This window comes from Dipodomys ordii, unplaced genomic scaffold (genome assembly GCF_000151885.1).
Source record: "Dipodomys ordii isolate 6190 unplaced genomic scaffold, Dord_2.0 Scaffold11, whole genome shotgun sequence".
In the NCBI taxonomy this organism is placed as follows: Eukaryota; Metazoa; Chordata; class Mammalia; order Rodentia; family Heteromyidae; genus Dipodomys; species Dipodomys ordii.
The window spans coordinates 15,277,339-15,298,867 of record NW_012267227.1 but is presented as its reverse complement, the minus strand read 5'-3'; the positions used below and the strand labels follow the sequence as shown (position 1 = coordinate 15,298,867).

The 21,529-nt window shown below is 38.1% G+C and overlaps 1 protein-coding gene across 2 annotated transcripts in view; it reads right to left on the bottom strand.

Annotated features, from left to right (window-relative positions):
- The window catches only part of Frmd5 (FERM domain containing 5), a 232,723-nt gene that overhangs the window by 165,874 nt on the left and 45,320 nt on the right, over nucleotides 1-21,529 (bottom strand). The window lies entirely within an intron of this gene.

Here is a 21,529-nt window from a genome sequence, read left to right as displayed (position 1 = left end):
AGTGGTAGAAAAATAGACAAAGTCAAGTAACAATCTAGAAATGAGGCTATTTTGTACGTATTTACTGTTGAAATCTTTGCATTTCTTCATATAGCCAGGGCAAGGGCTTCGACCTAATTTACACAGGTGTCTCATAACCTGCATTTGAAATTCTCAAATCAACAGAAGTCTATTAAGAGCTCATTTGCTCATTGTCCACCAAGAAATGTTACTCCAAGTGCTTTACTATTAGAATAAAAGTCAGCGATTTTTTAAATTATCTATCTACAAAAGCCCTTTATGCACTTTATGATTGGATTTTATAACCATGCAATTTTATTTATTTTTTTGGTCAGTTGTAGGGCTTAAACTCAGGACCTGGGCACTGTCCCTGAGATTTTGTGCCAAGCTAGTGCTCTGTCACTTTGACCACAACTCCAATTCTGGTTTTCTGGTACTTAATTCAAGACAAACATATCACAGACTTTCTTGCCCAGGCTGGGGTCAAACTGCAATCCTCAGATCTCAGTCTCCTGAGTAGTTAAGATGACATGTGTGAGCCACTAGTGCCCAGTAGTCATTTGGCTTTTTTCAAAAGAAAAACCATAGCTTCATTCAGATACAACTCACAACTGAAATTTTGCCACTCCAAAAGGCACAATTCCATATTTATTAGCCCATGCTCAGAGCTAGTTGTCGGAGCTTTCAGAAGTTTGGCTACCTTTTCACTCCTCTTTTCCCTTCCTTTTGTACTGAGAGGTACCCTAGTGTGCGGGTACTGACTTATTTAAAAGTATTTCAAGAAGTATTGATTTCTGGAATAGGGCTGTTTAGACTTGAAAAACATTTCAGCTTACCCTCCTTGCGGTTCTTCATAGGTAAAATGTACATGTTTGCGAAGTATTGATACACATAAAATGCTTAGAATTTCTCTGACATTCAATAATCAGTGTTTTAAAATTCACTTTATTGTTATAATAAGGTGATAATTAGTGTTTTTAATAAACTAAATTCTTCATATGTAGGAAGAAGTGATAATAAAGTGTATGTGCTATCTTCTGCGCTTTTGGCTCAGCTTCTTTGCTCAGGTGGTACTCTACCACTTGAGCTATGCATGCCTGTAGCTCAGCTTTTCGAGATAAGAGTCTCATGAACTTTTCTGCCCAGGTTGGATCTTGATGGATCTCAGCCTCTGGAGTAGCTAGGATTTCAGGAGTAAACCACTGGGGTTCAGCTGTACTATCCTTTCACTTGATCTTTTGCATGTGAAATATATCATTTTGACAATTAGATCTCATCAAATGCTTCCCCCCCCCCATTCCCTTATGTGTTCATTTTCATACACATATTCACAGCCCTCTCTCCTTTGGAACTCTATTCTCTCTGGTATTGTAGTCACCAGCTGTAAAATGCTGCTGAAATATGTGATGGGGTGGGGGGAAGCGACAGCTCTGATGAGGCTGCATGATTTGAATTCAACTGATAAATTTTTCAATGTCCTGTTAGATTATAAAAATGTTAATGAGATTTTAAAAATAGGAATGCTGAAGTTATTTTTATGTGCTGAAAATACATTTAAAATTAATGGGCTTAAAATATGCTGCCTGAAGGCCAAGACTGGAAAGTAATATGGATTGGGGTATTGTGGTAAGATAGTAGAATTATGGGTGATTTAAACTATTTCTTTTTTTCAATTTTATCTTTATAAAATGTTTTATTGTTATTATAAAGGTGATATACAGAGAGGTTACAATTATTTAAGTCAGATAAAGAATATTTTGTTGTTGTTGTTATTGTTGGTCATGGGTCCTGAACTCTGGGCCTGGGCCCTGTCCCTCAGCTCTTCAGCTCAAGGTGAGTGCTCTATCACTTGTGCCACAGTGACACTTCCAGTTTTCTGATGGTTAATTGGAGATAAGAATCTTACAGACTTTTGTGCCTGAGCTGGCTTTGAACAGTGATCCTCAGATCTCAGCCTCCTGAGTTGCTAGGATTACAGGTGTGAGCCACAGCCCACCAGCAACTGGCTAAGAGTACATTTCTTTTCTTTCTTCTTTCTACTCTGGCTGGGCACCAGTGGCTCATGCCTGTAATCCTACTCAGGAGGCTGAGATCTGAGGATCAAGGTTCAAAGCAAGCCCGGGCAGGAAAGTCCATGAGACTCTTATCTCCAATAAACCACTAGAAAACTGGAAGTGGCGCTGTGGCTCAAGTGGTAGAGCGCTCACCTTGAGCTGAAGAGCACAGGGACAGCGCCCAGGCCCAGAGTTCAAGCCCCACGACCAACAAAAAAACCCAAAAAACTATTACTCTGATTTTGTTTTACCATCCTTTCTACAGAACACCTCTTCTTTTCTGAGATAGTCCATTCCCTTGCTTCAGCATTTTTTTTTATTGCTATACATATTTCCCCTGGAATTCTCTAATCCCTTTAATGAAGCCATGCTCTAGCACTTTCTGGCTATATGCTATTCCTCAGATTACTAAACCTCTCTCAATAGCAGTTTTCTTTATGTCCAAGGTGAAGAGATTAAGTATGAGAAATTAAATGAGAAAATTTATCTTTGAAAAGTGTTTGGCTATTAATATCCATTATCATCATTAACAGCTGGTTAAATATTACATTTATAGCCCTCTGCATAAAGACTCAGGTATCGCTTTCCTAGCCAACCTCTATTATGTTACTTCTAAAGAGAACCAAATTAAACTTACAAATCACTTCTACTTTTCACTGGGTGCTATTGGCTCATGCCTATCATTCTAGATCTGAGGATTGTGGTTCTGACTCAGACTGGGTAGGAAAGTTTGTGAGACTCTTACCTCCAATAAACTATTCAAACAGCCAGAAGTGGTGCTGTGGCTCAAGTGGTACAGCACTAGCTTTGGGAAAAAAGCTAAGGGACAGTGTCCGAACCCTGAGTTCAAGCCCAAGATTGTGCATGCGAAACTGTACACACACACACACACACACATACACACACCTTTTCCAAGAATATAGCCAGCTGCAATTACAAGGTCCACCTATACAAAAAATATTGATTTATATTTTAACTCTCTTGTATACATATAAATGCAGAACACATATAGGAGTGTGTGTATGTTTCTGTGTACATGAGTCTGATTACTGGTGACTGCCCCTGTACATCTGGACTTCCATCTGCAACAAGGACAATGCCAGGCATAATGCTTAGCTCATTTTTTCTTGGACAGACTCCATTACCCACTCACATATTTCACTGACTCGAAAAGAACCAAAGCAAATAAATCTGATGGTTTTGGTAATTAAAAAAAAAACTTCCTGCCAGTATACATTTTCAACACTTGCCAAAAATGCTGCAGAGTGATAAAATGCTTCTACAAAGGCTTCATCAATTTATTTTCTCTTGATCTCCAGGTTTCATCCTGTCTATAAACACAGTCCCTAGGAATATCTGGTACAGCTGCTAGCAGTATCATCGGGATGCTGACAGAATGTGCATCCTTTTATATAAGGACTTCATAAAAGAGTAATTTCTTGACCAAAAGCTATAAAGAATGTGTACCATCCATCGGAGACTTCTTACATATGAAGATATGTGAACACATGTAAAAAGCAAAAATGCACGTGGTAGCATTTGCTAAGTCATCTGGATATTACGTCCCTTTAAATAATTTTTATAGCTGGGTGCCAGTGGCTCACACCTTGCTACTCAGGAAGCTGAGATCTGAGGATCACAGTTCAAAGTCAAGTCAGGCAGGAAAGTACATGAGACTTATCTCCAATTAATCACCAGAAAACTGGCAGTGGCACTGTTGTTCAAAGTGGTAGAGCACTAGCCTTAAGCAAAAGAACTCAGGGATATCGCCCAGCCCTGAGTTCAAGCTCCACAACCCACCAAAAAAAAAAATAATGGTAATTTCTATGTAGAAAATTTCTATAGGTTAGAGGACAGTCTCTTTTTTTTTTAAATCAAAGAAAAGGCCTGGCCTCAAACTGCAAATAGAAAAATTTGAAGCCGGGCGCCAGTGGCTCATGCCTGTAATCCTAGCTACTCAGGAGGTCAAGATCTGAGGTTTGTGTTCAAAGCTATCCCAGGCAGGAAAGTTCATGAGACTCTTTATCTCCAATTAACCCCCAGAAAACTGGAAGTGGTGCTGTGGCTCAAATGGTAGTGTGCTCGCCGGGAGCTGAAGAGCTCAGAGAAAGTGCCCAGGCCTAGAATTCAAGCCCTATGACCAATACCTTCCCCCGCCCCCAGGCCCTGCCCCCGCAAAAAAAATTTGGTAAGCCAGGTAATCCTAGCTACTCAGAACCCTTAGAAGAAGTAGGGCAATAAGCACCTTATTTCTAGTCTCTACAAAAGACATGGATACTATTTGGGAGATTTTGGTATTAAGAGGGTCTGAACTCAAGGTCTTATGTTTGGTAGGCAGGTGTTCTACCTCTTGAGTTGTGGCCTCAGCCCTACCAGCTAATATTCTAAAACTCAACAAGAGAAAACCAATATACCAGAAAAATGATTTGTTGAATATGGCTCTCTTTTTATACAATAATGTCAGGAGTTTCCAAAGATCTAAGTATACTTTAGTTTTCTATTTCAAAATTGTGCTGTAATGTGTAAGTGCATAGGAATAGATATCCCTGATGCAAAATCTTCATGCAATCTCTTCATGCAAAAATATCCCTGTTATTTATATTTAGAAATAATTTTATGGAAAAGCTAGGCATAGTAACTTACCATCTGAAATCTAAGCTGAGACCAGAAGGGTTGCAGTTCAATACCAACCTGAGCAAAAAGTACACAAGACTGTACATTCCAAACTATAAAAAGCTCAGGGCTGATGTGTACTTGTCACTCCTACCACAGTGGGAAACATAAACTGGAGGACTGTGGTCCAATTCTACCTCAACAAAAAATGATATACTATCTTAAAATTAATCAAAATAAAAAAAAAGGCCAGAGATGTAATTCAAGTGGTTGAATAGCTGGTTATAAGAAGTCCTTTTATTAAGCATTTTGTTCACTGATTAAAATTCTTCAGTCTTCATTTTGAAAAATCCTAAGAACATATTTAATAACAAGGGAATCCCCTCACTCTCACTAATTCTACTCATTAGTGAATGTCTTTGTATTTACCTGATGACAAGAAGGCCTTACTACCCAATTTGGTGAGAAATCTTCAAATTTTGCCCCTCTTCCCACAGCTGCCCCAGACAGAAGCAGAGTATTAATTTGTAGATCACTCCTTCACGAACAGGCTACAACTACATCCTGTTCCAGACAAACCTCTGGAAAGGTTCTGTACCACTAACACCTAATTAGGTGACCCTGTTTTCCCAGCAGAGCAAAAAAGAACCTTCAGAGAGAACCATCTGTACTTCAGGGTGAAGCTGCCTTCTAGTTTCTGACCAGTCAGAACACCCTTCTGCTTCTACCTCTTTCCTGGACTCCAGGCTACTGCTTACCTTGAAAACATGAACTTTTAAATTCAGAAATCTACTTAATTCCCAAGCTCATTGCTTACTAGATTTCAAACTTGACCAAGAGACTTACACACCCTATTTGCTTTTAAAATAAAATTATTTTTTAAAGATGAGGCTCATAATATCCTCTCAGATGACTGATAAAGAACTGAATGTGATTCAATAGCATGTTATCTATGATCTTTCAGGAATATTCTATGTTTCCTGAGCATTTACGTTTGTCCTTAATGGTCTCCTCCAAACCATAACCCAAGGATATCAGTGATTTATTGTATATAGCATATAGAAAATATCTTTAAAGTCTGTTTATATAATGGATTATTTTGGTACTAACAAAAAAAATTAAGATAAAAAAATTGACAGCCAGATGCCAGTGGCTCATGCCTGTAATCCTAGCTACTCAGGAGTCTGAGATCTGAAGATCACGGTTCAAAGCCAGCCTGGACAGGAAAGTCCCTGAGACTCTTCAATTAACCACCAGAAAAACCGGAAGTGGCCGGAGTGGCTCAAGTGGTAGAGCGCTTTTCTTGAGCTGAAGAGCTCAGGGACAGCACCCAGGCCCAGAGTTCAAGCCCCATGACAGACAAAAAAAAAAAAAAAAAGACCAGAAATATAACCGTCATTAAACCAAGATACACAGGAACCAAGTATAGTACTTCATTTCAGGAAAATCAAATAATTCTTACTACAATATAACAAAGTACAGTCAAAGTATATATTATTACATTCCCCTAAAGTAGGGATTGACACTGATTAAGATGCATTATATACATAAATTGATATGTTGAGTTGAAACCCCTCTGTGCAACTATTTAAAGAAAAATTAGTTTTAAAAAATATGTTCAGGTTTAATTCTGCCTGTACACTTATAAACAATCATATCATTGATTACATGCAATTCTCCCATCATACAGAAAAAGACTCAGTTGTTTCCTAAGGTCTTAAGTCAAATGCACTAATAATAGCAACTTAATTATCAAGTTGTAAATCAGAGGTGTAGAAATCGAGCAGTTAAACTACTTCCTGCCTATGGTCCTGCTGCTGTTCTCTCTTCTCCATGTAGGACTAGTAGGCATTGATTGCCAAAATGAGAATGAGGTTATAGTACAGCAAATGACACAATATGTGGGAAATATAATGTGAGACAATCTTTGCTATATTGAAAATAATCCTCACAATTCTTATGTGTGTATATATATATATATATATATATATATATAAAATAGTAGGGAAAAAAGCGACACTAAGTGAGGTATATAAAGAGAATAAAGAGATAACTGTAATTATTTAAACAAATAAACTGATCAGGGCTGGGTGGAGTAACTCACACCTGTAATCCTAACTACTCAGTAGGCAAAGATCATGAAGATGGTCATTGGAGGCCAATCTGGGCAAAAAGCCATCAGTAAGCCAGGTGTGGAGGTATATACTAGTGATCTCAACTACATGGAAGCATAGGTAAGAGTATGGAGGCCTAGTACCCTTGCCTGAAAACTAAAGCAGTTAGGGGTGTGGCTCAAGTGGTAGAGCATATATCGATCAGGTACAAGGATTAGAATTCAAATTCCAGTTCAGTCAAGTGAGAAAATTTTCTATTCCTTCCTTGTAAATACAAACAACAGGAATTTTAAAGCTCAAAGGCTAGAAAATGCAACAAGTCTTTAAAAGAATTTTCTTATCACACAGTAGCTGTATGAAAGGGGTTATACTATGACATTACTATGCATGTGTACAATGTATTCCATCATCTATACCCTATTTACTCTCTCCTATCCCATTCCTCACTTCCCAGAACCATTTCATGTTTCATACACAAAAACGAACTATTTTGAACTTATTCATCATTTACCCTCCTCATTAGCCTTCCTGCCTCCTGTTGGTATTACCCTGTTAACAGAGCCTATCCCACTTTCCTGTCATTCATTTTTTTCCTTCCCTTTTTTTAGTGTGTATTAGTTATAACAAGAAGCCCCACCATGGTATTTCAGATGTGCATATATTATACCTTGCTAACAACAACTTTCTCTACTGCTTTCTCACTCTGTTCCCCTACCGCCCTACCAAGCAACAGCTTTGAGATTCCTTATACTGACTGCAACAGCAACCTAATTAACTTAATTAATGTCTTACTCAGACAAAGTTGAAGGTAAGTGTTAAAATACCTATCCATCTGACCATTCATCCTCCTGTATATCCCCTTGTTCCAACTAGCTTTTGATTTTAAAATAATCTAACAAAAAAAATCCAATGAGCTTTTCTAGAGGTACCACATCTAGAAATGATGGAAATTAGTTCTGTCCCCACTGTTTAACTTTGAAAGCATAAAAGGCTACATAATATACAAATTTACCAGTGTTCTTACAAAAATAAAGCAGTTTTGGATTAATGACATTACACTGAATTTCTGGGTGAATTATTAGGCATTTGGTACCTACACATTAATCAGGCATTTTTAGTCTAAGTAGTCTCTAAGGTTACCATTTAATTCTTGGCAATATATAAGTGGTGTGCATTTTGGTACTGTGGAGAACAAAAAGCAGTGGGTTATAGTGATAGGGATTGCATTTCATAAACAACTGCAACGTTGAACAGATTTCTTCTAAGAACTTTGTGATTTGTTTCACCCTTGGCCCCTTACCACCGATCTTTGATCAGAGTCTTCAACATTCATGCTTGCTCCACCTTCAGTCTCTGAATTTTCTCCATCTTCCTCATCTTGTAGTTCTTTCGAAAGTAACTGCTGAGCTAATTTAATATTCAGTCCTTCACTGTAGTGAAGCTTCCTTTTGATTTCAAATGGTCACTTTTCTTCCCCCTCTTCAGGTGAGAGGTCAGTATCCTCCCCTGCACTGGTTTCTTGTTCTCCAACTGGATACCTTGGCCGTGAGCCTTCAGCAGCAAATTGTCAGGAGTGACGGCTTGGATGGCATCTAATTCCCTGTGTGCATCTTCGTCGTCCCCCATCATGTTGCGGTAAGGAGTGCAGGGCCCATCTACCTTGATTAAGCCATAGTTTCTGCCTGCTGGGTGATGATGCATGGCCAGGATGCTCATTTCATCCCACCTCTGGGATTTTTTACTCAGCTCCTCCTGGACCGTCCGGCAGGGCTCTTGGGCTGAGGTCATCACCAAGGAAGTGGAAGAGGTCTTGTTCTTCAAGATTCCCTTGATGGGCCGCTAGAGGCTATAGAGGCTGCCATTGTGGGGATGGCCGTGGGCTGTTGGCCCAGATTCCTGGCAGAGACCTGCAGGCAGCCACTGAGGGCTGGGACGGGGAGGGGGAGGCGCAAAAGCAGACACACCTATGCACCAGTTGTCACAGAAACCACAGAAGTGTCACTGTCACGACCCAAGGACCACCAACCCATGCTGCCCAGAGGGAGGCTGGCCTGGTACCTGCATGATGCTGAAATAAAGATGAAGGATGCTCTGATAGAAGATGAAAGAGGGAGGGTTACAAAGAACTTGGCGGCACTTAGTGTCAGAGGAAATGAATTCCAATGCTACAGACTGGATAATTTTGGAGAGACAGATGTGTTGCATTCTAAGCCTAGCATAATAGCTCAGTTCTCATTGAGGTACAGTGGCATCTTCCAAACTAGTAAGTCATCTTTGGATTACTAATTAAATCAGGAAAAGTAAAAAAAATAAAATAAAATAAAAATAAAGCTTAAGTGGATATGTTTCCCCCACACACAAAGTGGCACAGTGAGACCCCTGTGAACGGGCAGCCAGCATTTCTCTTAACTTTTCCATGAACTCTTCTTTCAGTACTCGCTATCTTTATTGCAAAGGTACTTTTCTTATCTGTCAAAATCTACATCCCACCTCCAAATTATAATGTCAGTGTGGGAAAACATTTATAGAGTTGAAAAATCATAGAATTACATATTTGTGTTTCAAAAAGAAGGGAAATTGATAATTACAGAACTTTATTTCCCTAAACAATTTGTGCTAATTTAAAGTGATTATATGATTATAAAGACCTGATAGTGTTAAGGATCCATAAGGAAACAATAAAGAGACAGGCTCAGAAGACCATAGGGAATGAGTTAAATTGTGGTGAACCAGCAGCTAACAATGGCAGCCTCTATCTAGCTCAGATAATTTATTGTCATAGAGCAAATGTGGACCCAACTTTGTTAAATCATCTGATTTTTCAAGAGAAGCTGCAAATCAGGACCTCTTTGTACAATAGCTTGACATTTAAGTCTTGGCAATTAAATTCAATTTTTAAAAACACATAGTGAGCTCATATTTTAAGGACTAAATAAAAATAGGCCTGTAGGCTGAATTTGGCCTGGAGTCCACCAGCTTGATGTCTGTTTTGCAATTCTGAAATGTGCTTACCATGATACAAAACACAAAATATTGAATTTTAAGTCAAATTATAAACAAATGTAATATATTCCTCTCATACACAGAAATATATCAAAACTACCCACATGTGCTACATTTAATATAAACAAGTAATACACTTTGCTATCCACATCAACTCTTATCAAAAACAGTAGTCATTTGTGCCACTCATGTATCTATTTCACATTTCATGGTATCCTCTTAAACATGGGATTGACTTACAAAATCAACTTATCTTTCACTGGGGATGTTTTCCTCCTAGTAAAGTATAAATAATGTGCATATCTTTAATAACATTTTGAGCCAATCAAACATAGAAGAATGACAGTGTGTAGAAATAGATACATGTAAAATAATAAAAGCTGTGAGTGGATTGAGATGAGAAACTTTATGTGCCTATCTAAACCCTTTCCATCCCAAATCCAATTAAATAATGTATTAAAAATATATTCAAATTTTCAGTGAGAGAAAGATCACAAATTTTGAGGATTTCTCAAAGGAAAGAGAGCAAGAAAAATCAGATGAGGGGAATCCTGAACTCTTAAACACTTGCAAGAAAAAATTGTGAAGGTAGGTTATTTTATTTTGAGTCAGGGCCTATGTAACCAGACTGGCCCCAAATTCATGATCCTCTTGCTTCAGCTTTCTGGATTTAGAATTACAGGTGTGTAGCACCATACCCAAGTTAACTGAGCTCCAAGTGTAGTTAAGTAAGGGACAGATGGGGGTTCGAAGGCAATCATCAGAATGAAAAAGTACACCCAATAAACAAAGACAGACTCTTCCTTTCTCTAGATTATACTAATAAGTATCTGACTGGACAGAACAGATAATGTGGCACTGGGGTCCAAGTTAGTGCTTGTTGGGAGTAGGCCCTACACCAGCAAGCTTATTTGATTTCCAGCCTTTCTCATATGACAGTGAGTCACATGACACTGTGATAACCAGAAGTGGCGGGATAAAGATGAAAAGAAATGCTTTATTAGGAGAAAAGGAAGGATGTTCCTTTCTTTAACAAAAATTAGCAGAGCCTGCACCATGACTACAGGGCCATAACAGCCAGAGGATGGGCACTTAAAAAAACAAAAAATGTCCCAATAGCCCAGATGTCCTACAATAGATGAGTGGATTAAAAGATTAAATGTGGTATAGACAGATATTCTCTGAGAGAAGTCAAGGGTGAGGTTCCTTTTAAGTTTCTTCTGAATGCTGGAGTGTGCTTCTCTGTTTGCAACTCTGTCAACATGGTCTACCAGAACCTTACCACTCATGAAAGCTAGAGACTTAAGGGAACCAGTATACATGGGAATAAATATGAAGTATAACAGGGAAGAGTGTGGTAGTATATACCTGTAATCCTTACACTTACGAGGTTGAGTTGAAAGAATTACAAACCATGAAGACATCTTTTTGGCCAGGGAAGGACGGGGTAGGGGGGACACAGGAGGAAAACAGTATAATCAGAGATTCTATCCAGTGTGAACTACTTCCTTCATCCAAGGTACTTATAACCCAAATTAAAAGTAGTTGCTAAATTTAATACTAATAAATCTTACCTTTTTTTCTCAAATACACACATAGCTTTTAAAGGTTTACTTTGAGAAATTAGAGGAATTTTTTTTAAGTGTCAGTTCATTGTGGATTCAACTTTGTCCTCTTCCTCTTTTTTTGTTGTGACATTGTCTTCAGAGGGAAAACATCTAAGAGATTAGTGAAGCTTACTAGGGGTGGCAGTCGAGGAGGATTCATACATTCCAATAACTGCACTTCAGATTTAGACTGTGAAGAAACTAAGGAAGTAATTATGAAAACTTCTGCACATAGACATCTTAAACCACCCCAGGTAACTCCGCATAAGTAGCAAGGTCTATCCTGAGCCAAGTTTCAGAGCAGACCAAGTTAATTTATAGAGATTATAAAGATTTTCTCTTGTAGGTATGTCTGCATTGTACATAGCCAAGGATTTCCATAAAGGAATGTCAATCCTTACTAGTAAATGAAACTGTATTTTAAGGTACAGAGTGTTTCTAAAAATCTAAAACATGTTCACAGTCTCCTCCTCTGCCATGCTACAAGGCCAACTTTAGTTAATACTACACATTATTTCATCACAGTTTCCTCATGTACCATTTCTGCAATATTTTGAGTTTAAGTTCAGTCACTTTCTGCATTCTACTCCATATTAACTTTTCTAACTTTGCCATGAATGTATCTTTTATTCATTTCCTTCCTTACCTTTCCATGCTACTGAATATTCTTACTTCTATTCATCAGAGAGCATTTACTTCTCTCATTTAAATTCCAATTCTGGCTCCAGTCTCAAGCAAGAAATCATCATACACTAACTACATATATTTACAAACTCAGATTCAACCAGTTCTCCCAATGAGATTCACAAGGTATCAACAGTGCTTTGTACAGAGTCTGCCCTGTACAAGTATTTTTTTTTAATTATGGCCTTTGATTTATAAGATAACGGTACTTTTCCTCCAGAATGGCTTACCAACTTCCCCAAGATCCAAGATAACTAAATAGTACTCTTTTTCCTAGTTGATAACAAGGAATAATTACATTGTATCAAGGAGCTCAAAATTCCTCATGAAATCAGTCACTATGTTAAAAACAGAAGGCCACTGACTTCAAGATTTAGGCAAACCTGCAATCCCAGCAGTCAGGAAACGGAGGCAGGAACATGTTGAGTTCAATGCCAAACTGGATTACATTGTAAAACCCTATCTCAAAAAATAAAAACAAAGCAAAAACTAAGAAGGAATACTACATTACCACATACTATCACCATCTGGATTTAAGCCACTTTTAATCTGTCTTTTTTTGTAAACAGTTAAAAAAAATTCAGATTTCTCTCAAGCTAAAATTTGATTTGGGACAATCTGCTATCAAAATTCCCCAAGCTGAAAATTTCTCTTTTTTTGTTCTTGTTTTTGTTTGTTTTTGGAATGTGATATCCCCAAGACTAATAACATTTTTACTTTTCATGAATAAAGTTCAGCTTCTTTCAGAACAGCAGATTTTCACAATGGATAAAAGAAGATAGTTTATATATTAGCATTGGTACCATCTCCTGGGAAGGACTTGGGAACAAGAGCATATGACAAAAATAAAACATAACAGAAAGCTGGGTGCCAGCAGCTTATATCTGTAATCCTAGCTACTAAGGTTGGCTGAGATCTGAGTACTGTGTTTCTAAGTCAATCTCAGCAGGAAAGTCCATGAGACTTATCTCCAATTAAGCACCAAAAAAGCTGGAAGTGGAGTTGTTGCTCAGAAAGCTCAAGGACACTGTCCAGGCCCTGAATTCAAGCCCCTGAACTGGCACATGCACATGCGCACATGCACATGCGCACGTGCACACACATACATACACACACACACACACGCACACGCACGCACGCACGCACCCACAAACAAACCCACCTAGATTGTACTCTGTTTCATATTGTGATAAATATATTTTTTAAAGGGCTGGGAGTATAGATCAGTGATAGAGCACATACATAGAATTTATAAGGGCCTGGGTTCAATTCCCAGTGCCAATAAGTAGAATAGGTCACGGTTTGAAGATCAAAGTGCCTGATGCAGTCCTGGATTTTGTTAGAATATAAAGTTCCATGAGCACAAGAACGTTTACTGATACTTTTCACTACTATATCCAGCATTTCAAAAAGTACCTACCAACATACTAAGCAGTAAAAAGTAGTTATTAAATGAATAAGTGAGCTTCTGAGAAGAAAAGAGTGTATATTTCAAGGGAAAAGAATGTGTGAAGGCTTAATTGCAACAGATAGGATGTCTCAGAGGTATGCAGATATGGCGAATACCAGGACAGAGTTGTGTGCAAGTATAGAGGGGCACATTCATAAAGGGACCTATAAACCATCATTAGGTGGTTTAAGTTGTATTATGACAATAATGGAATCCTCCAAAGGATTCCAACAATGGTATGAACACACTGAGTTTTAGTAAGATCTCTGTGAAATCACTGTGTCAAAAGATTAGACAAGGACTGTCTAGAGACAGAGAGATTAGAACAATAGACACTATAGTTCAGACAAAAATAGTGAGGGCCTGAACTAAAAAAGTGGTAGAGGGGGCTGGGAAGGTGGCTCAGTGGTAGAGCGCTTGCCTTGCATGCTTAAGGCCCTGGGTTCGATTCCTCAGCACCACATAAGCAAAAAGTAAAAAGCCGGAAGTGGCGCTGTGGCTTAAGTGGTAGAGTGCTAGCCTTGAGCTGAAGAGCTGAGGGACAGCGCCCAGGCCCAGAGTTCAGGCCCCACTACCAGACCCCCCCCCCAAAAAAAGAAAAAAAAAGTGGGAGAGAAGATAGGGGAGGGCCAGAGAATTTTGAAGAAAGAACTCACAGGACATAGTAAAACACACTGATATTAAGATAAATTAGAAACACATTATGGGTAATACTAGATTTGGCTTAAGCAACAGATAAGTAACCGCCATTTTGAGTCCTTGAAGGAAAGTTTTTCACTTTTGCATTTCTTCCTACTTGAACCCTGTTATACTAAAACCAATTCAGTGAAAAAGAAGAACAATTCATTTGAAAGTTGTAAATTTGATTTATATGGTATTTGTTTTTATTTGCTGAAGTTGCTTTAGCACATAGAAAGCATTTTTTTCGTAGATTGTGAGAATGGTACGTCAGTCAAAATCAAAAGCTCAGTGGCTCACACCTGTAATCCTAGTTACTCAGGAGGCTGAGATCTGAGGATCATGGTTCAAAGCCAGCCTGGGCAGGAAAGTCCTTGAGACTCTTATCTCCAGTAAACCACTTCAGAAAACCAGATGTGGCACTGTGGCTCAAGTAGAGTGCTCACCTTGAGCTAAAGAGCACAGGATCAGCACCCAAGCCCAGAGTTCAACCTCCATGATCGACCAAAAAACAAAAAATCAAAAGCTTAAATTAAGGAAAAAAAAAACTATTTCATTGTTGTCTGTGGGTCTGACATTCTACCACAGAAGGAACAGGAAATAGATCTGACATGACCAACTTTTCAGAGAACTTCTCATTACTACCCTGTAGTACCCCATGCTCTTACATGGAATATCAAGCTAGAAGTTAAGATGATTTGTTCCAGTTTCTAAGTGCTAAGATTCCTTTGGTTTTTAAACTGCTTTACCTCAGGCCCTTGGAACTGATGATAAGTTTCAGCTATAATTTCTAAGTTCATAAATTTCATAGATATTAAAAAGGAGGACAGTCTGATGAATACTACTTTAGAACTGATGTTCAGGTGAAATCAGTGCTTTTCTTCTAAACAAAAAAAAGTGGAAAATGAAGATGATAAAAAAATTACACAGGGATGGTAAGGGGAAACAAAGGAGGAGGCAACAATGCTTGATAGGAAATGTACTCATTATCTTGCCCATGTAATTGTAACTCCTCTGTACAGTATTTTCACTATAAAAAAATCCTTTAAATTTGCTCTGCTCCATCAGTGACTTCAGGGAAGCCCAAGACATCTCTGCCTTTCTTGAGTATATCTAAAAGCAATAAAAACAACTTATATATGTAATCTCATCACTAAGTTCCATAAATTACCATTCACTTGGAGAAATTCCACAAAACTGTAATCAGATGTTATCAAAAATAATAATCAAAATCAGATGAACTAATTCAATGATTTTTTTTTCTGGACAAAAGTATCCTAAGTAAGTTGGGCTGGGAATGTGGCTTAGTGGTAGAGTGCTTGCCTAGCATGCATGAAGCCCTGGGTTTGATTCCTCAGTACTACATAAATAGAAAAAGCCAGAAGTGGCGTTGTGGATCTCAAGTGGTAGAGTGCTAGCCTTAAGCAAAAGAAGCTCAGGGACAGTGCCCAGGCCCTGAGTTCAGGTCCCATGACTGGCCAAAAAAAAAAAGTATCCTAAGTACACCAAAGTCTTATTAAAAGTTTACCTCTCTGAACCTTCTTTCTGAGATTTTCTCTAATATATGTTATAGCATCAAAATGACACATCTAGCTTTTTGAGTTTGAAAAGAAATGGTGGGGGAAATTCAAGAAATATAGTTATACTGACAACTTTGAAATACGGACTGAGACTCTACAGTGGTAGAATGATAGCCTTGAGTAAAAAAGCTCAGGGATAGTGCCCAGGCCCCGAGTTCAGCCCCATGACCAAAGGGGAAAAAAGAACTAAAAAGCCCCTTACATAGCATATCAGAAAGTCAATTTGAGTAATTTCATTGGATCTTAGGGTGCACCTTCAGGAGTAGAGCATATGCTTAGCAAAAACAATGCCCGGGGTTGAATCCCCAGCATTTCTCCATGTAAAAAGAGGAAGAAGGAAAAAAAATAAACAGGCTCCATCTGTTAAAAAGACATATTCCTCTGAAGTCAAAACCCAACTTTTTTATACTTAGTAATCATTTTATAAACCTGAAGCCTGACCATTTGGATTTATTGTAAGTCAGATCTTACAAGTATAAGATGCATTGTCCCCCAAAAATGTAATAAGCAAAGGAATCCTTGATAGAATCCCTGGAGCTATGGAACTATAGCAACAACCTTGTTCTCTTTCTGAAGAATACACTGAGGAGCGACAGAAATTCCTCGACTATGTCTTTACTTTGTCATCCATACCTCAAAGGCACTTTTTAATTTAAAATAAACACGAAGTGAAAGTAATCCATGGAGATTCCCTGAAGTCCCCAGGTAATATAACTCAGTTTCTGCTTCAATATCCCACTAACTCCAAGCAGGGAAAGACAGCTTAAAGTCATTTCTGAAAGCATTGAGATACTGTAGAAGAAACTTGAAGCTCCTGACAATAATCCATGAATGTAGACCTACCTAGAGCCCAGAAAAGAGCCTTTTCCCGTCCAATTTTCACAGCCATTGTGCTTTATTTAGCAGAAAAATTGTTCTAGACCCTCTAACTTGAAGTGTTCTAGGTTAATTACTAGGCTCCTTCTTAGAACTGATTTCTAGCAAAGAACAAACACACTAACAGCTGTAATGCAAGCTACTCAGGACCATTAAATCAGAAGTATCACAGATTGAGGCCAGCTTGAACAAATAGTATAAAGAGACTGAGGAAAAAAAAATAAATCCTCCCCAAATCAATTTAATATATCTGATCCCTAAACAAAAAAGAGATCTCTAAATAAGCCAAAATGGACAGTGAAGGAACTCACTTAAGTATTTAAACTTTAAATGGATGTGTCCAAAAGACAGAAGAAAAAAAATCACATAGACAAAGATGGGAAAATATTTATATAGAGTAGAAGGTGAAGGCCAAAAATGAGCAAATGAGGTTTGCGTTTGGTAATTTTTACAACTTACAAGACATGAATGATACTAGAAACTTGAAACATTTCCAGTTTCCTTCTTTTTCCTTCCAATTTTCCTTTTTCTTCCCTTTCTCCTTTTACTTCTTCCTTCCTTCCCTTCCTTCTCCTCCTTCTCCATGTAAATACTGGGGCTTGAACTGCTTTTGCTCTTTCTTGCTTGACTACTCTATCACCTGAACCACACTTCCACTTCTGGCTTTTTGCAGGTTAATTGGAGATAAGAGTCTCACAGATTGTTCTGATTTGAACCACAATCCTCTTATCTTAGCTTTCTGAGTGGCTAAGATCACAGGCAGGAGCCACTGGTGCTGAGACCAATTCTTATTCTTATGGATAATTTATTTTTCAGCTGTAATATATAGACACATTTCTATTGCCTGTTTTAGATTTTACCATAAGAATTTTTCTTATGACCCTGGCATGATTTTTTAAAGTAACTTCAAATAAAAGGGACAATGAACTAAGTTTGTAGATGAAGGATTCATTTTTCAGGCTACTTATACTTATTTTCCTGAACAATACTCAAATATTACAGGTTAAGTTTTGAGTGGTAACAAGTCACGCCAGGGAAATTGTGAAATAGGATGTTTCCTATCCGATACAAATAACATTTTAATAGAACAGAATGTTGGAGTCTCAAAACCCTTTCACAAAGATGGCTAGAGTGAATATTTATTTTTGCTGTATAAATTCTAGAGAAGATCTTTACTTCTTAGGCATATATAACTAGCAAGCTGGCTATGATCAAACATAAAAGAAGAAAAAGAGCAAGAGTAAGATTTATTATAGCTAGTTGATACTTCCTACTTTTGATCATATTAATTCATCATAGTCTTCAAAGAGAACAACCTTTATTACCTTGCAGTGGGATAAAAATGTGTTATGTCTTCTACATTTCCTTAGGCCAATCACTTTGCACTGGAATCTTAAATACAGTCTTATTTCTCCTTCCAGTTTAACAAATGTTGTTATATTTCAGCTTTATAATGTTAGAGTTCAGGTGACTATGCAAATCAACGGCAGTTTTACATGTCAAGGACAGAAAAGAAATTGAAAAACAATGTAAGGGACAGAGAATTCTGGGTAAGATGGCTGCACAGGTTCAGATAATATACCACTCACATGGACCACACCACTCACACAACACTGGTAGATAAAGAAATAGGAAGTAGAAGTTAAAAGGTGGATAACAGGAGGTCTTGCAAGTATAAGAAGTATTTAGTATTCGAAGCAGAGTGAGATTTAACATTCAGTGCTAACACTTAGCTGCTAGCAACGTAACTGGAAGAGCTAGAAGAGCAGGTTTTATGCTAGATCTCAAGGAGACCTCTCAGAGTCTGCACAGGGCTGGCGGGCTAAGGTAACTGTCACCGCTGCCATTCTCAGAAAGCTTGGGAAGCAGGACACTTCTGCGTGCCACAGTCCAGGAATTAGGCAGCCACCACTGAGAATGCTGGCTCTTAAGAACACATGACCTTAGTTTCCGTTAAGAGATCAGGAAGTTGCTGCCAGAAGTGTTGGCTCTGGACAACGTAATCCAGGGATGCAACTTGGGGGCCAGACACAGCTGAAAACCTCACCCTTGGAAGCTGTACCAGCAAAATGGCTGCTGTGTATCCTACCATCTTTTCTACCAACTCAGTTCTCAATTCAGGTCTCATAGGAGTAACTACATTTAGTGGAATAATAACGGTAGCACGAGTGTTCTCTAAAGGTAAGGAAGCACTGAGGGTCATTTTTACTTTCCAGTCCATATAGCATAAGAAAGCATACAGAAAGGAAGTTGAAACAGATGCTCAGTCCATCTTCCATATATGTTGTAACCATCTCCAAGAAAAATGGTAATAGATGAACTCTATAATAATATTTTACTTTAAAAAGTTATAAGGACTATAGAAGAGCACAACAGAAACAGAAAGCAATTAGTGAAGCCTAATGTTCTTCGTGTCTGAGGAAGCAAGCAAAGGGGGCAGGAGTTCAGTTTCTGTAGTTTGATGAGAATTAAAAATATCTCACTTGCCAGGCATGATGGCATATGTCAGTTATCCCAGCCCTAGCAGAGGCGTGTGAATTGTGAGTTTGAGGCCAGCTGGGGCTATAATGCAAAAAAAAAGCATTTTACTTAAGGCAGAGACCTGAGGCCTGAGTTCAAATCTATGCCAAATCAGCGTTTCAATTTGGTACCAGCAACCTGACCCCCAAGAAAGACTGCTATACTGTGTTTAGAAGCCTTGAAACCTGGCATTGACTTGACTTCCTTATGGAGGACAGTCTTGTCAGGCATCCAGAAAAGGGAATTTCCATCACTTTTGAAGAAGTACTCTGGCAAGTAGTTTTTGTCAGCTATATAGATTTTTCCAAAATTTCTTCAGCTGCTTTCGTTTTCATATTGTGTAAAAAGGACCAGCCTTTTCTTTCAACATCACAAACAAAATTTTTGCTGTAGCTGTGACTCTTCACAGTGCTGAGAAGAATATGCTTTCAGTGTTTGGTTTTCCATGTAGATCCTGAGAAATTTCTCCTTATTTGATAGAGGCTCTTCTTGAACTTTCGCAGTCTCTGCCTTCAATGAAGTAAATCCTTTGACAACTTCTAACACTTTACTCTTGTTCCTCAAGATCATGGCTCTGGTAGAATGGGACATGCCTGACCAGTGAGCAAGAACTATCTGATTTTCTACTGTCCTATACGGTTTTTAATTTCCTTTCCAGGTCAGTCACTCGCATGGCCTCTAACTGGTTAACATTAGCAATGGATTTTGTACATGTAGATGCCATAATGAACTAAACAACATCAAATTAAACCAAGCACAAAACGGAATGATGCAATCAAGATATACTGCAAACATGGATGTATGCGGCTCCTGACAGGGTAGCATGCTGTTGTACAGAAAACTCCTTTGTAAGTAAGAGGAGTACACTCTGAAATAGTGATAGGAAGTATGCCAGAGTAGAAACATAAGCCTGTAACAGTCATGTATTATCATTATCTAACATTATGTACTGTATCAGAATTGCACGTGCCATACTTTTATATAACTAGCAGCACAGTATTGCCACAAACCTGAGAAATGGGTTGGCACTACAACTTTATAACAGCTACCACAATGTTACTAGGTAATAGGAATTTTCCAGCTCCATTCCAGTCTTATGAGATTGTGACTGTGGTCCAGCACTGCCAAAATGTTAATACATGGCACAACTCTATCGTGTTTATGAACGTGTATATGTGTGTGGATGTATAGATATGTAGACAGGTATAAAACCCTTTAATAATATGTATTGGTTTTAAGCCCACTTTTACTATATATTAGTTCCCAGAAGTCGTATCAACTATACCAATCGTATCCTACATGTATATTATGAATAAAAAATGAAGAACATAAATGGTCAAGAACATTTTTAATAAAATGGTAAAATAATGGTATGGCCTAGCACAGGAATACACAGATCAGCGGATGAGAATAGAGAACTCAGAGACAATTAAGTATATATTCAGAAATTTTATATTGGACAACCACATTACAAAGTGAGGGAAGAAACAGATGACTGGGATAATTAACTCTGCACAAAGCAGAATTAATTAAAAATAAAATAAAATAGAATCAATGGAAGGAAAAAATGCTATGTGTGAAAAGAAAAGCTGTAGAACTTTTCAAAAGAATTATAACAATGTAATTCCTTTCACTTTCTTTCTTGATACAATTTCTAGACTATCAACAATCCTACTTGTTCTTCTTAAGAGCACTGTGTACTGAGAACTGAATTCTCCTTGTAATTTGCAAGCTGCAGGGGAGAGCAGGAGCCTCACTCTCCAATTCCTCTTAAGACTTGTGGTAACAGACTACCCGAGATCATACGAGCTTTATTTGCTCACTACAGAACAGGACCGATGAACATTGGACTTGCTGTAAAAGAGTTCAGTCATTTGCATCCCTGCTACAACACTTAAAATTCTCACATTCTCAGCTTTGTGCAAAGGTTTGTTTTCTTTTGGTCTTCCCCATGTGCCGAGTCTCATGCTTAAATCTCCTTTTGCCATCATTAAGTTGGGCCTACTGTCCTTGTCTGTAGTGACCTTTCCATTATCTCCCTACATCATCAAATGTACTCATTACCCTTCTTTATTATGTCCTTCACAAAATCAATACACATGCCCTCCACAGAAGATTTAACCTGAAGAATTTATTTTTCTTTTTTAAATGTTGATTTTTTTTAATTTTTTTATTGTAAAGATACTATACGGAGGGTTACAGTTACATGAGTGAGGTAATGAGTACACTTCCTCTTGAACATTGTTACCCCCTCCATTGTTTTCCCCCTACCATCCCCTCCCCTCCCTCCCTCTCTTCCCCGAGGTTCTTTTTTTTTTTTTGATTGTGATTAAGTGATTACATAATTTCC